Source organism: Triticum dicoccoides, chromosome 6A (assembly GCF_002162155.2).
Source record: "Triticum dicoccoides isolate Atlit2015 ecotype Zavitan chromosome 6A, WEW_v2.0, whole genome shotgun sequence".
Classification (NCBI taxonomy): domain Eukaryota; kingdom Viridiplantae; phylum Streptophyta; class Magnoliopsida; order Poales; family Poaceae; genus Triticum; species Triticum dicoccoides.
In genome coordinates this window covers 233,993,304-234,004,345 of record NC_041390.1, presented here as the reverse complement: position 1 = coordinate 234,004,345, position 11,042 = coordinate 233,993,304, and positions in this window count along the sequence as shown.

The following is an 11,042-nucleotide window of genomic DNA, read 5'->3' as shown; positions in this document are numbered from 1 at the left end:
GAGAAGTATTGAGTAAGAAGAAGAGTGAGAGTGGGAGAGGTAGGGGAAAGGGAGAGGAGGGGGAGGGGGAGGGTGGGTGGGTGGGGAGAAAAGGTGGTGGGTGCGGGTTAGCAGTAGCGTGGGACGTAAACCGCGCTACTGCTAAGAAAGTAGCAGCAACGCGCTTTAGGTACAAGCGCTACTGCTAACCGGGACCAAAAGTGTGCCAGATTTGGAAATTAGCAGCAGCGACCTCAGAAAAACCACGCTACTGCTACAACTATAGAAGTAGCGCGGCTCGCGACACTGCGTTGCTGCTAAATGGAGTTGGGTGGGCACTGTCGGTCCATATTTGTGGCAGTGCGGGTTACTCCGAGCGCGCTACTGCTAAGCACTTGTCAATAGCGGGTTTTCCACACCTGCGCTACTGCTAATTAGCAGCAGCGCTCCGTTTTGAGCCGCGCTGCTGCTAAGATTCTGTGTATAGGGTTTTCCCTAGTAGTGTATGGCCGGTTGTGGCATTGAGCATTACTTGACATCTCTGCGGACTCCATGTGCCTACTGTAACTCGGGCTCCGGCTTGGGAGAGGAGTTGGATGAATCCTGTCTCGACTGTAGGAGTATGCATCCTGCTGGGCCAGAGCCGTCTGAAGTAGTTCTCTTACCCTCCGGGTTTTAATTGCTGCTGGCAGTCGCCTTCCATTGGGAGAGCCGCCAAACGAGCCAACGCTACGATGAGGTTTTCCATAGGGTTGGAGAAGTGACCCAGAGGTGTTGATACATAATGAGGAGGAGCTGTATTTATATGAGGTGGCTCCATTGTGCGTGGCTGAACTGGTGCGCCGGGTGTCGTGACCCGGTTTGCCTCCGGCAGGTTGCTCCCCCCAGCCCTAGGTGTATGGAACAGGTTCCTCGGATCTAGCGTTAAAGGTAGACGCGAGTGAGTTTTCTGATGCCTCCTCCTCATGACCTCGTTTGATGCGTTAAGATCCACCGAGAGCCGGAAAGTTTTTGCTTGAAGTTGCTGAGCACGAGCATCCAGAGCTGCTCGTTCTTCTGCCATCTGGGTTTCCTCCGCGGCTAGATTTTCCTTAGCTTGCACCATCTCCTCCCACACGTGTGCCACTTCTGCGTTGTGCTGGGCTTTATCCACCGGTTCTGCCACAGCGGTCAACAGAGTCGTCAGCCTATCCATGAGGTCCATTAGAACCTGAGCCGGGGGGCGCACGGGGTCTCTTGACCCGACTGCTGCCGACCCGGTAGCTGCTGCTGCCGCTGTGGTAGAGTTCTGCCCGGGCTGCGTCCCCACCATGAAGACTCCGGCCCAATTCGGTGGCTCAAGGGGGTCCGGAATACTGCTGCCATCGGAACAGCCCCCGAGCATGCCGTCTTGCAGCTGGTACAACGAGTCCGTCTCACCTGTTGATATTGCAGTATCAGAGCAGATAGCCGTCTCCCCGCCTTCCATCGATCCTTTGGAGTATTCACCGCCATGGATGCAGCCTACGAAGGCATGTCTCATGACAGATTGAACATGGGCGAAGCCGGCGTGCTGAGCCATTTCGATGAGGTTCATGTGGACGACCGACTTAGGGCCTGACTCTCTAATCTGGCCGATGAAGACGTGAATTCCGCCGAAGGGGACCCGGTACCCGTACTTGATCGAGCCAGCCTCGGGGCCCCAGCCTTCGTTGTTGATGTAGAGTTTGCCGCGACGACTCTTGGTCATCCGGCCCACAGCGTATCCCTTGAGCCCTTCGAAGTTGCCCTTCAAGAACTCAAATCCATCGTGCGTCGGCCCCACGGTGGGCACCAACTGTCGTGGAGTTGACACGGCAGATGTCCTAGAGCAAGGACTTAGTCGTAGGGCCATCGCACTTGGAAGCTCAAAGGGGTTAATCAGGACAAAGGACACATGAGAGAGTTTTTATAGTAGTTTGGCCCCTGACGGTGAAGGTAAAAGCCTACGTCTAGTTGGGATTGGTATTGCTGAAGTTTCAATCTCCAAGAGGCTCAACTCGCCGGCTTGGTTATCGACTTGGTTGTTTCTTCACCTAAGCCGCCACCGGGTCGTCCCCTTATATAAATGGGTTGACGCCTGGTGGCCTATAGAGTCCCGGTCGGCTCATAAACAATGTCCGGCTCGGTGACTAGTTAATTCTACCTTATGATACAAGTCACACCACTACGGCGGTTTATCACTACGGGCCATAATTCGCCCGTGGGCTTTAGACCCTTTACTGAACCGCCATCTTTATGATTGCTCTAGGCTTTGCATGATACTCCTATTTTCATAACCCGGCCCCTCCAGAGCGGCTTACACAAATTGTTATATCCCCGACAGGCTGTTATTACACTTTTATGTCACAATAGTTATGCTGTTTATCTCTTATTTTACAAGGTTTACATGAAGAGGGAGAATGCCGGCAGCTGGAATTTTGGGCTAAAAGGAGCAAATATTAGAGGCCAATTATGCACAACTCCAAAAGTCCTGAAACTCCACGAAAGTCAGTTTTGGAATATATTAAAAATATTGGGCAAAGAAAGCACCAGAGGGGGCCAGCCACCATCCACGAGGGTGGGGGGCTCGCCCTACCCCCCTAGGCGCGCCCCTGCCTTGTGGGCCACCTGGCAGGCCTCCGAAGCCCATATTTTGGTATAAGGTGTCTTTCGCCTGAGAAAAAATCAGAAGGAAGCTTTCGGGATGAAGCGCCGCTGTCTCGAGGCGGAAATAATCTAGGGCTCCGACGGAGCTGTTCTGCCGGGGAAACATCCCTCCGGGAGGGGGAAATCATCACCATCGTCAGCACCATTGATCCTCTAATTGGGAGGGGGTCAATCTCCATCAACATCTTCACTAGCACCATCTCCTATCAAACCCTAGTTCATCTCTTGTATCCGATCTTTGTCTCAAAACCTCAGATTGGTACCTGTGAGTTGCTAGTAGTGTTGATTACTCCTTGTAGTTGATGCTAGTTGGTTTATTCGGTGGAAGATTATATGTTCAAATCCTTTATGCATATTAATACCCCTCTGATTATGAACATGAATATGATTTGTGAGTAGTTACGTTTGTTCCTGAGGACATGGGAGAAGTCTTGCTACAAGTAGTCATGTGAATTTGGTATTCGTTCGATATTTTGATGAGATATATGTTGTCTTTCCTCTAGTGGTGTTATGTGAACATCGACTACATGACACTTCACCATTGTTTGGGACTAGGGGAAGGCATTGAGAAGTAATAAGTAGATGATGAGTTGCTAGAGTGACAAAAGCTTAAACCCTAGTTTATGTGTTGCTTCATAAGGGGTTGATTCGGATCCATATGTTTGATGCTATGGTTAGGTTTACCTTAAGTCTTCTTTCGTAGTTGCGGATGCTTGCGAGGGGGTTAATCATAAGTGTGATACTTGTCCAAGGAAGGGAAAAACCCGAGCACCGGTCCACCCACATATCAAATTAAAAAAGTAACGAACTTGAATCATATGAGCATGATGAAAACTAGCTTGACGATAATTCCCATGTGTCCTCGGGAGCGCTTTCCTTTATATAAGAGTTTGTCAAGGCTTGTCCTTTGCTACAAAAAGGATTGGGCCACTTTGCTGCACCTTGTTTACTTTTGTTACTTGTTACTCGTTACGAATTACCTTATCACAAAACTATCTGTTACCGATAATTTCAGTGCTTGCAGAGAATACCTTGCTAAAAACTGCTTGTCATTTCCTTCTACTCCTTGTTGGGTTCGACATTCTTACTTATCAAAATGAATATGATAGATCCCCTATACTTCTGGGTCATCAGAGAAGAGAGATGAAGGTAAATGGCCGCATGAATAAAAGGGGGTCGGGCGGCGTGGTTTCTTGGCGCACACATATGTCAGTTTTTGCAGCGAGTAACTGCATCGTCGCGCCGGGCCCGGCGCAACAGCATGCACACGAACGTGCGTGATCGTGTGCCGACCCCAAACACTGGCAGCGCGCATGGAGGGATGAGGGCAAAGCACCTGGAGGGACGCGAGAGCATAGCGCATGCCGCAGCCGCCTGAACCGCAAGCAACCACACGCATAGAGCAGTTGAACACGCAGGAAATGGTCGCCTACAAGCCGGCCGACAGCTGCGTCGCTGCGTAGAGAGCGGCCGTGTGCTACCACCTCCATCTAGTCTATAGTCCCCTATATATTCTATGCCATACTTTTCCCTCAAATTGAACCAACAAAATGTTAATGCATGTTATAAAAATTATATAATTGGAAATTATGTTCAAATACGAATCCAACTATATAATCTCTGGCGACATGCATTCATATTTTATTAGTTAAATCATACTTATAAACCAGGATGGGGTATAGTAGGTAATTAAATCGAAAACGTTTTTTTATTAATTGTATGTTTACGCGGCCTTTCGTCCTCCTCTCACACATCTTGTCACCCCGCTGCCGCAGACGGCTTACAGCGCAAGCTTGCACTACAAAAAAAAGACACATCCGTGACATTTTGGGCCGAACGAATTTTTTTTCTGTCATACTTATGACACTTCTATGACGATAATTGTGACAAAACCTGGTATCATCGTAGATGTGGTGGGGTCCTACTTCTATGACAAAAAATCATGACAGAAAATGGGCTTTTCGTCCTGGGCGGGCCGGAGATGCAGCTGCATGACATTCTTTGGGCCGTCCATGACGGAAAAAACCGTGGTAGAAGCGAGGGCGAGGAAAGTATCGGGGTGTTCCTGGTTACGGTGGGTGGTGGGGGCCGAGCGATGCGCGTTCCCTCGTACACGCACGCGCATGGGTGCGAGGTGTTGGGCTCTAACTAAACCCGAGCGAGGCATTGGGCTCTAACTGAACCCGAGCGATTGCACTGCAGAATACGTGTTACTCAACCCAAGCGATCGATCGATGGCTATTAACTGAACGTGATCGAGCGATTCCTTCGCTACTGCTGCTAACTGAAGCAGATCGATGCTGCCTCTGGATGAACAGTGAGTGTTGCTAGGGAGGTTTGGATGAACAGTTCCCGTTGGGGGTGGATGAACAGGACCCCATGGTGTTGCCTCTGGATGAACAGGACCCCGATCGATCGAGCTGGTTGGGGCTGGATGAACAAGACCCCGTGGAGGGCAGGATGAACAGGACCACCCTGTGGAGGGCAGGATGAACAGTAGACGATGGAGGGCTGGATGAACAGTAGCCCGTGGAGGGATGGTTGAACAGTAGACGGTGGAGTAGCGCGCGGTGGAGGCTAGATGAACAGGAGCCCGTGGATGAACAGTCGCAGGTGGAGGCTGGAGGAGGTCGACGATGGATGAATAGTAGCCCGTGGAGACTGGAGGGGGTGGACTATGGAGATGAATAGTATCCCGTGGAGTCCCGTTTTGCGGTATGCCACACCCCTCCCGATTAACATGACCCCTGTTTCGACCGTAGCACTCCAACACAAGTCTATTTCCTCCGTTTTGCGGTACGCCACACCCCTCCCGATCAACAGGACCGCCATTTCGAGCGTACGAGGTCCGTTTCATCCATTTTGCGGTACACCAGACCCCTCAGGATGAACAGGATCCCGTTTCCAACGTGGCCATTCGAACACAAGGCCGTTTCCTCCGTTCTGCGGTACGCCAGGCCTTGTTTCCATCGGCTGTTCCGTCCAAGCCCTATCGATGAACACGACGACGCATTCCGTTCCGACCCAACCGGTTGGCTCCCCATGAACACGACGACGACATTGTTTCTCCGTTCCGACCCAGCCATGTACACGAGCCCTGGCCGTACGTATGCGCGACTAGGTGTTGGAGACCCTGCCCGTATGTACGTACGTGGCCATATTTTCTTTCTTGCACACTGGCCGCTGTACGTACGTGTACATTCTACGTGCGCGCCTCTACTATGACACGTGCGCGCCTCTATATCGACTAGTATGTACGTACACATTCACGACTAGAATGACAACGCTACGTACGCTTCGACCAGGTGGGTCCCGACTGTCAGGCACTTCCTTGTGTGCGAAGATGTAGTTTGTGACGCCCGGGTAATTAAGCTACTGTGAGCCTCTTCTAATGATGCCATGTCACCTCGGTTACTGTCGATATACTCGCGTTAGTTTAAAACCGATTCAAATTCAAATTCAAAATCAAGCAAACAGTAAAAGTTTTCAAATATTAAAACTAAAATGTTCATCATATGGCAAATAATCCCTAACTAGTTTTGGTGGTGGAACCAACCTTTTTCAAAGTGTTTAAATGTCCTAAAACTAATTAAAACCAGTGGCTAAAATAATAATTTAATTGATTTTGAAAATATAGAAATATTAAACTAATTTATTTTGGGACCAAACTAGGTTTGGCAGTGTCCTATTTTGATGATACTAATTTAGGTGCTAACCTAGTATCTTCGAGAAACTAAAAATATCAAAAACTAAAATGAAAAGAGAAAAACAAACTAAGAGAAAACAAAATGAAGAAAAGAAAAGAAAGTACCCCCCCCACTGGGCACCGACCCAACAGGCCGGCCCAGTCAGCCCTCCCCTGGGGCCAACCAGCCAAGCTGGCCACTCCAGTCGGCCCGGCCAGACCGGCCCATCCCACCTCACCTACTAACCCCCCAGGGGACACCGAACCCCAGCCCACGAACACCACTCCCCCCGCACGATTCCTCCCGGTCTTCTCCTTGTTTCCCCGTTTCTGGATCTGGATCGGGCCACTGCCCCGACCCTGACGCCGCGCCCCATCGCTCGCCGTCGCCACCCCATTGCCGCTGGACCTCGTCGTCCCCGTCCTCAGCCCGGACGACCGCGCACGGCGACACCCTCGCCGGATTTGTCAAGCCCCTCCTCACCGGACTACCTCCCCGACGAGCTCCCTCACGCTTCGCCGCCCCCACTCCCCTTCAATGCCGGTGAGGACCCCGGTCCTCCTCTCTCCCTCTGCCTGCCAACCACCGCACGTGTGCCCGCGCACGCATCGCCCCGCACGCGCCTCGCCCTGCTGCTGCCCGCGCTGCCTCCTGCTCCCTAGCACGCTCGCTGCCTGGGCCCTCCGCCTGCACCCGTGCCCGGAGCTCGCTGCACCGTGGCCATCCCACGCCCCTGCCCTGCTTAGCATTGCTTCCTCCCGCGCCCGGGCATGCCCGCAGTTGCTCCTCTCGCTGCTTCTACTCTGTTGCAGGCTACTTGCAGCTGCTGTTGCGACCTGCCGCAGGCCCTGCAGCCGCATCCGCCCGTGCCCGTCGGCGCCAGTCTTCGCCTGACTACACCGGTGTCATCCACCGCGGGCTCACCACCCGCTCGTGCCGCATCTGCGCCGCGACGCTCCCCAAGCGCTCCCGCCCGTGCACCCACCCCGTCCGCTGCCACCTCCGGCGCCCGGCGCCGGAGCTGCGCCACCGCTTCCCCTCGCTCGTGCCCGTTCGGGTGAGCGCCCCCAACCGCGCCGTTAAGCCCGCTCTAGTGGCCTGCGTGCTACTGGCAGCTGGGGCCCTTTGGGGTATGACAAGGGGGCCCCACGCCCTTGTAACGATTAAAAAAATAATAATAAAATAATTACATTAATTAATTAATTAACTTAATTAACTTAATTAATTATGTTATTTAACTAATTAAACCTAATTAACCTGCTAACTAATCTAACTAATCTATTAGTTAGTTAGGCAGGCAATGACGAATGGACCCCACGTGTCAGTTTGACCGGTCAACAGGTCAGTTGACCTGCTGATGTCATGGTGATGTCATAATGACATCATCAGTCACTATTCAGGATAATGTTGAAATAAAATATTTAAATAAATGCTAAAAATGATTAAATCTTTTAAAATTAATATAAAATAACACGTAGCTCGGATGAAAGAACTTTGTACATGAAAGTTGCTCAGAACGACGAGACGAATCCAGATGCAGAGCCCATTCGTACACCATGCATCCCTAGCATAGCGAACACGCAACTTTCCCCCTCCGGCTCCTCTGCCCGGAAATACGAAACACCGGGGATACTTTCCCGGATGTTTCCCCCTTCACCGGTATCACCTCATACCGCGTTAGGGCATGCCTAGCATCACGCTTTGCTTTGCCATGCATCGTTGCACCTCTGTTTGCATTGTATTCATTGTTTCTTCCCCCTCTTCTCTCGCTAGACATCGAGACCGACGCCGCTGCTACCCAGTACGACTAGGGTGTTGACGACCCCTCTCTCTTGCCAGAGCAACCAGGCAAGCCCCCCCTTTGATCACCAGATATCGCCTACTCTTCTCTCTACTTCTTGCATTAGAGTAGTGTAGCATGTTACTGCTTTCCGTTAATCCTACCCTGATGCATAGCCTATCCTTGCTACTACTGTTGTTACCTTTACCTGCAATCCTAATGCTTAGTATAGGATGCTAGTTTATCATCAGTGGCCCTACATTCTTGGCCCTGTGACATGCTATACTATTGGACCGTGATCACTCGGGAGGTGATCACGGGCATATGATATATACTAATACTGTTAAAACACCGGTGATACTGTTTGGAGATGGGGGCTAAAGGGGCAGGTGGCTCCATCCAGGTAGTGGTGTGCCTGAGTTCCCGACGGCCCCCGACTGTTACTTTGAGGCGGAGCGACAGGGCAGGTTGAGACCACCTAGGAGAGAGGTGGGCCTGGCCCTGGTCGGCGTCCGTGGTTATTTAAAAATAACACGCTTAACGAGATCTTGGTATTTGATCTGAGTCTGGCTACTGGCCTATATGCACTAACCATCTACGTGGGGACAGTTATGGGCACTCGACGTCGTGATATCAGCCGAAGCTTCGTGACATCAGCGACCGAGCGGCGTGCGCCGGGTTGGACTGGAACGCCTACTCTTGTATAAGGGAGGCTAGGTATGCTCACCGGCCGCGTTCGCAACGTGCAGGTGGCAATGGGCCATGGGCCCAGACCCCTGCGCCATAGGATTTAGACTGGCGTGCCGACCTCTCTGTTGTGCCTAGGTAGGGCTACGACGTGTTGATCTTCCGAGGCCGGGCATGACCCACAAAAGTGTGTCCGGACAAAGGGGATCGAGCGTGTTGGGAAATGTGGTGCACCCCTGCAGGGAAGTTGATCTATTCGAATAGCCATGTCCCTCGGTAAAAGGACGACCCGGAGTTGTACCTTGACCTTATGACAACTAGAACCGGATACTCAATAAAACACACCCTTCCAAGTGCCAGATACAACCGGTGATCGCTCTCTCACAGGGCGACGAGGGGAGGATCATCGGTTAGGATTATGCTATGCAATGCTACTTGGTGAACTTACCATCTACTCTTTTCTCCTATTGCAATATGGAGGTTACCAAAAGCGTAGTCTTCGAAAGGACTAGCTATCCCCCTCTTATTCCGGCATTCTGCAGTTCAGTCCACATATGATACCCTTATTCCATTTGATACCAATGCATACATATGTAGTGTAGCTCCTTGCTTGCGAGTACTTTGGATGAGTACTCACGGTTGCTTTGCTCCCTCTTTTCCCCCTTTCTATACCCGTTTTCCACGACTAGACAATGGAGCCCAGGAGCCAGACACCACCGTCGACGACGACTCCTACTACACTGGAGGTGCCTACTACTACGTGCAGCCCGCTGACGACGACCAGGAGTAGTTTAGAAGGATCCCAGGCAGGAGGCCTGTGCCTCTTTCGATCTGTATCCCAGTTTGTGCTAGCCTTCTTAAGGCAAACTTGTTTAACTTATGTCTGTACTCAGATATTGTTGCTTCCGCTGACTCTTGTGTCTTCGAGCTTTTGTATTCGAGCCTTCGAGGCCCCTGGCTTGTAATATAAAGCTTGTATTATTTTATTTGTATCTAGAGTTGTGTTGTGAAATCTTCCAGTGAGTCCTCGATCTTGATCGTACATATTTGCGTGTATGATTAGTGTATGATTGAATCGAGGGCATCACATAGTTGGTGGGTCCCAGCAGTTAGGGGGCGAATCATTTTTTTCCCGTACACACTTCCTTGCGTGCAAAGGTGTAGCTGGTGGGTCCCAGCAGTCAGGGGGGAAACGTTTTTTTGCTAAATACGCTGGCCCGTAAGGTGGGTCCCCGCTATCAGGTAGAGGAATATTTATTTTGCGCGTAATAGGGAGGCACTTCCTTGTTGCGGCCGTGGACCCAGTTGTCAGCCTCTACATGTACAGTCCACGTCCGATGGAAGCTGTTCCTTGACCACGTTGACCACGCCGCGCCGAGATCACCAGGGCGGTGGACGACGGCGAGGCCTAGGAAGGGGACAACGCGGAGCTAGGGAAGATGCGGCAGTGGATGCCCATGCGTAGAGGAGTATGAGGGTTCACTGGTTCGCTGCGGTTTGTGGCTGCCGTCGCCGCAGAATAACAGGGGGTGTGGGTGAGTAGAGAGATGGCCTTTCCCCCTCATGCTAGCCAACTCCTTTGCAGCAAGTAGAGATACTACTTGTGCTTCCAAACACCCTTAAACCAGTTTTGCCATGAGAGTCCACCATATCTACCTATGGATTGAGTAAGATCCTTCAAGTAAGTTGTCATCGGTGCAAGCTATAAAAATTTCTCTCTAAATATGTATGATTGATTGGCGTGGAGGAAATAAGCTTTATACGATCATGTGATATGGAAGAGAAGATGCCTAGGAAGGGGACGACGCAGAGCCAGGGAAGATGCGGCAGTGGATGCCCATGCGTAGAGGAGTATGAGGGTTCACTGGTTAGCTGCGGTGTGAGGCTGCCGTCGCCGCAGAATAACAGGGGGTGTGGGTTAGTAGAGAGCTGGCCTGGCCAGCGGTGGGAGCAGTAGGGGGCGGTGAGGCCTCCGCCGCATCGCAGCCGGCCACGGCAGGCAGGAGCACAAGGCATGACCGGCGCTGGTTTGGGCGGCTGGAGCAAGAAGACCAGAGGTTGAAGAAGCACTACGGCCATTGGATGGACATCGTACGGTCAATGGAGCTAGAACGTGCATATTGACTAAGTTGACAACCCTCCATCCCCGTCAACTTAGTAGGCCCTCAAGTCAGCCTGCCACTATAATGGGTCCCAGCTAGCAGGGGGAGTATTCATTTTTTTGTGTAATAAGGAAGCACTTC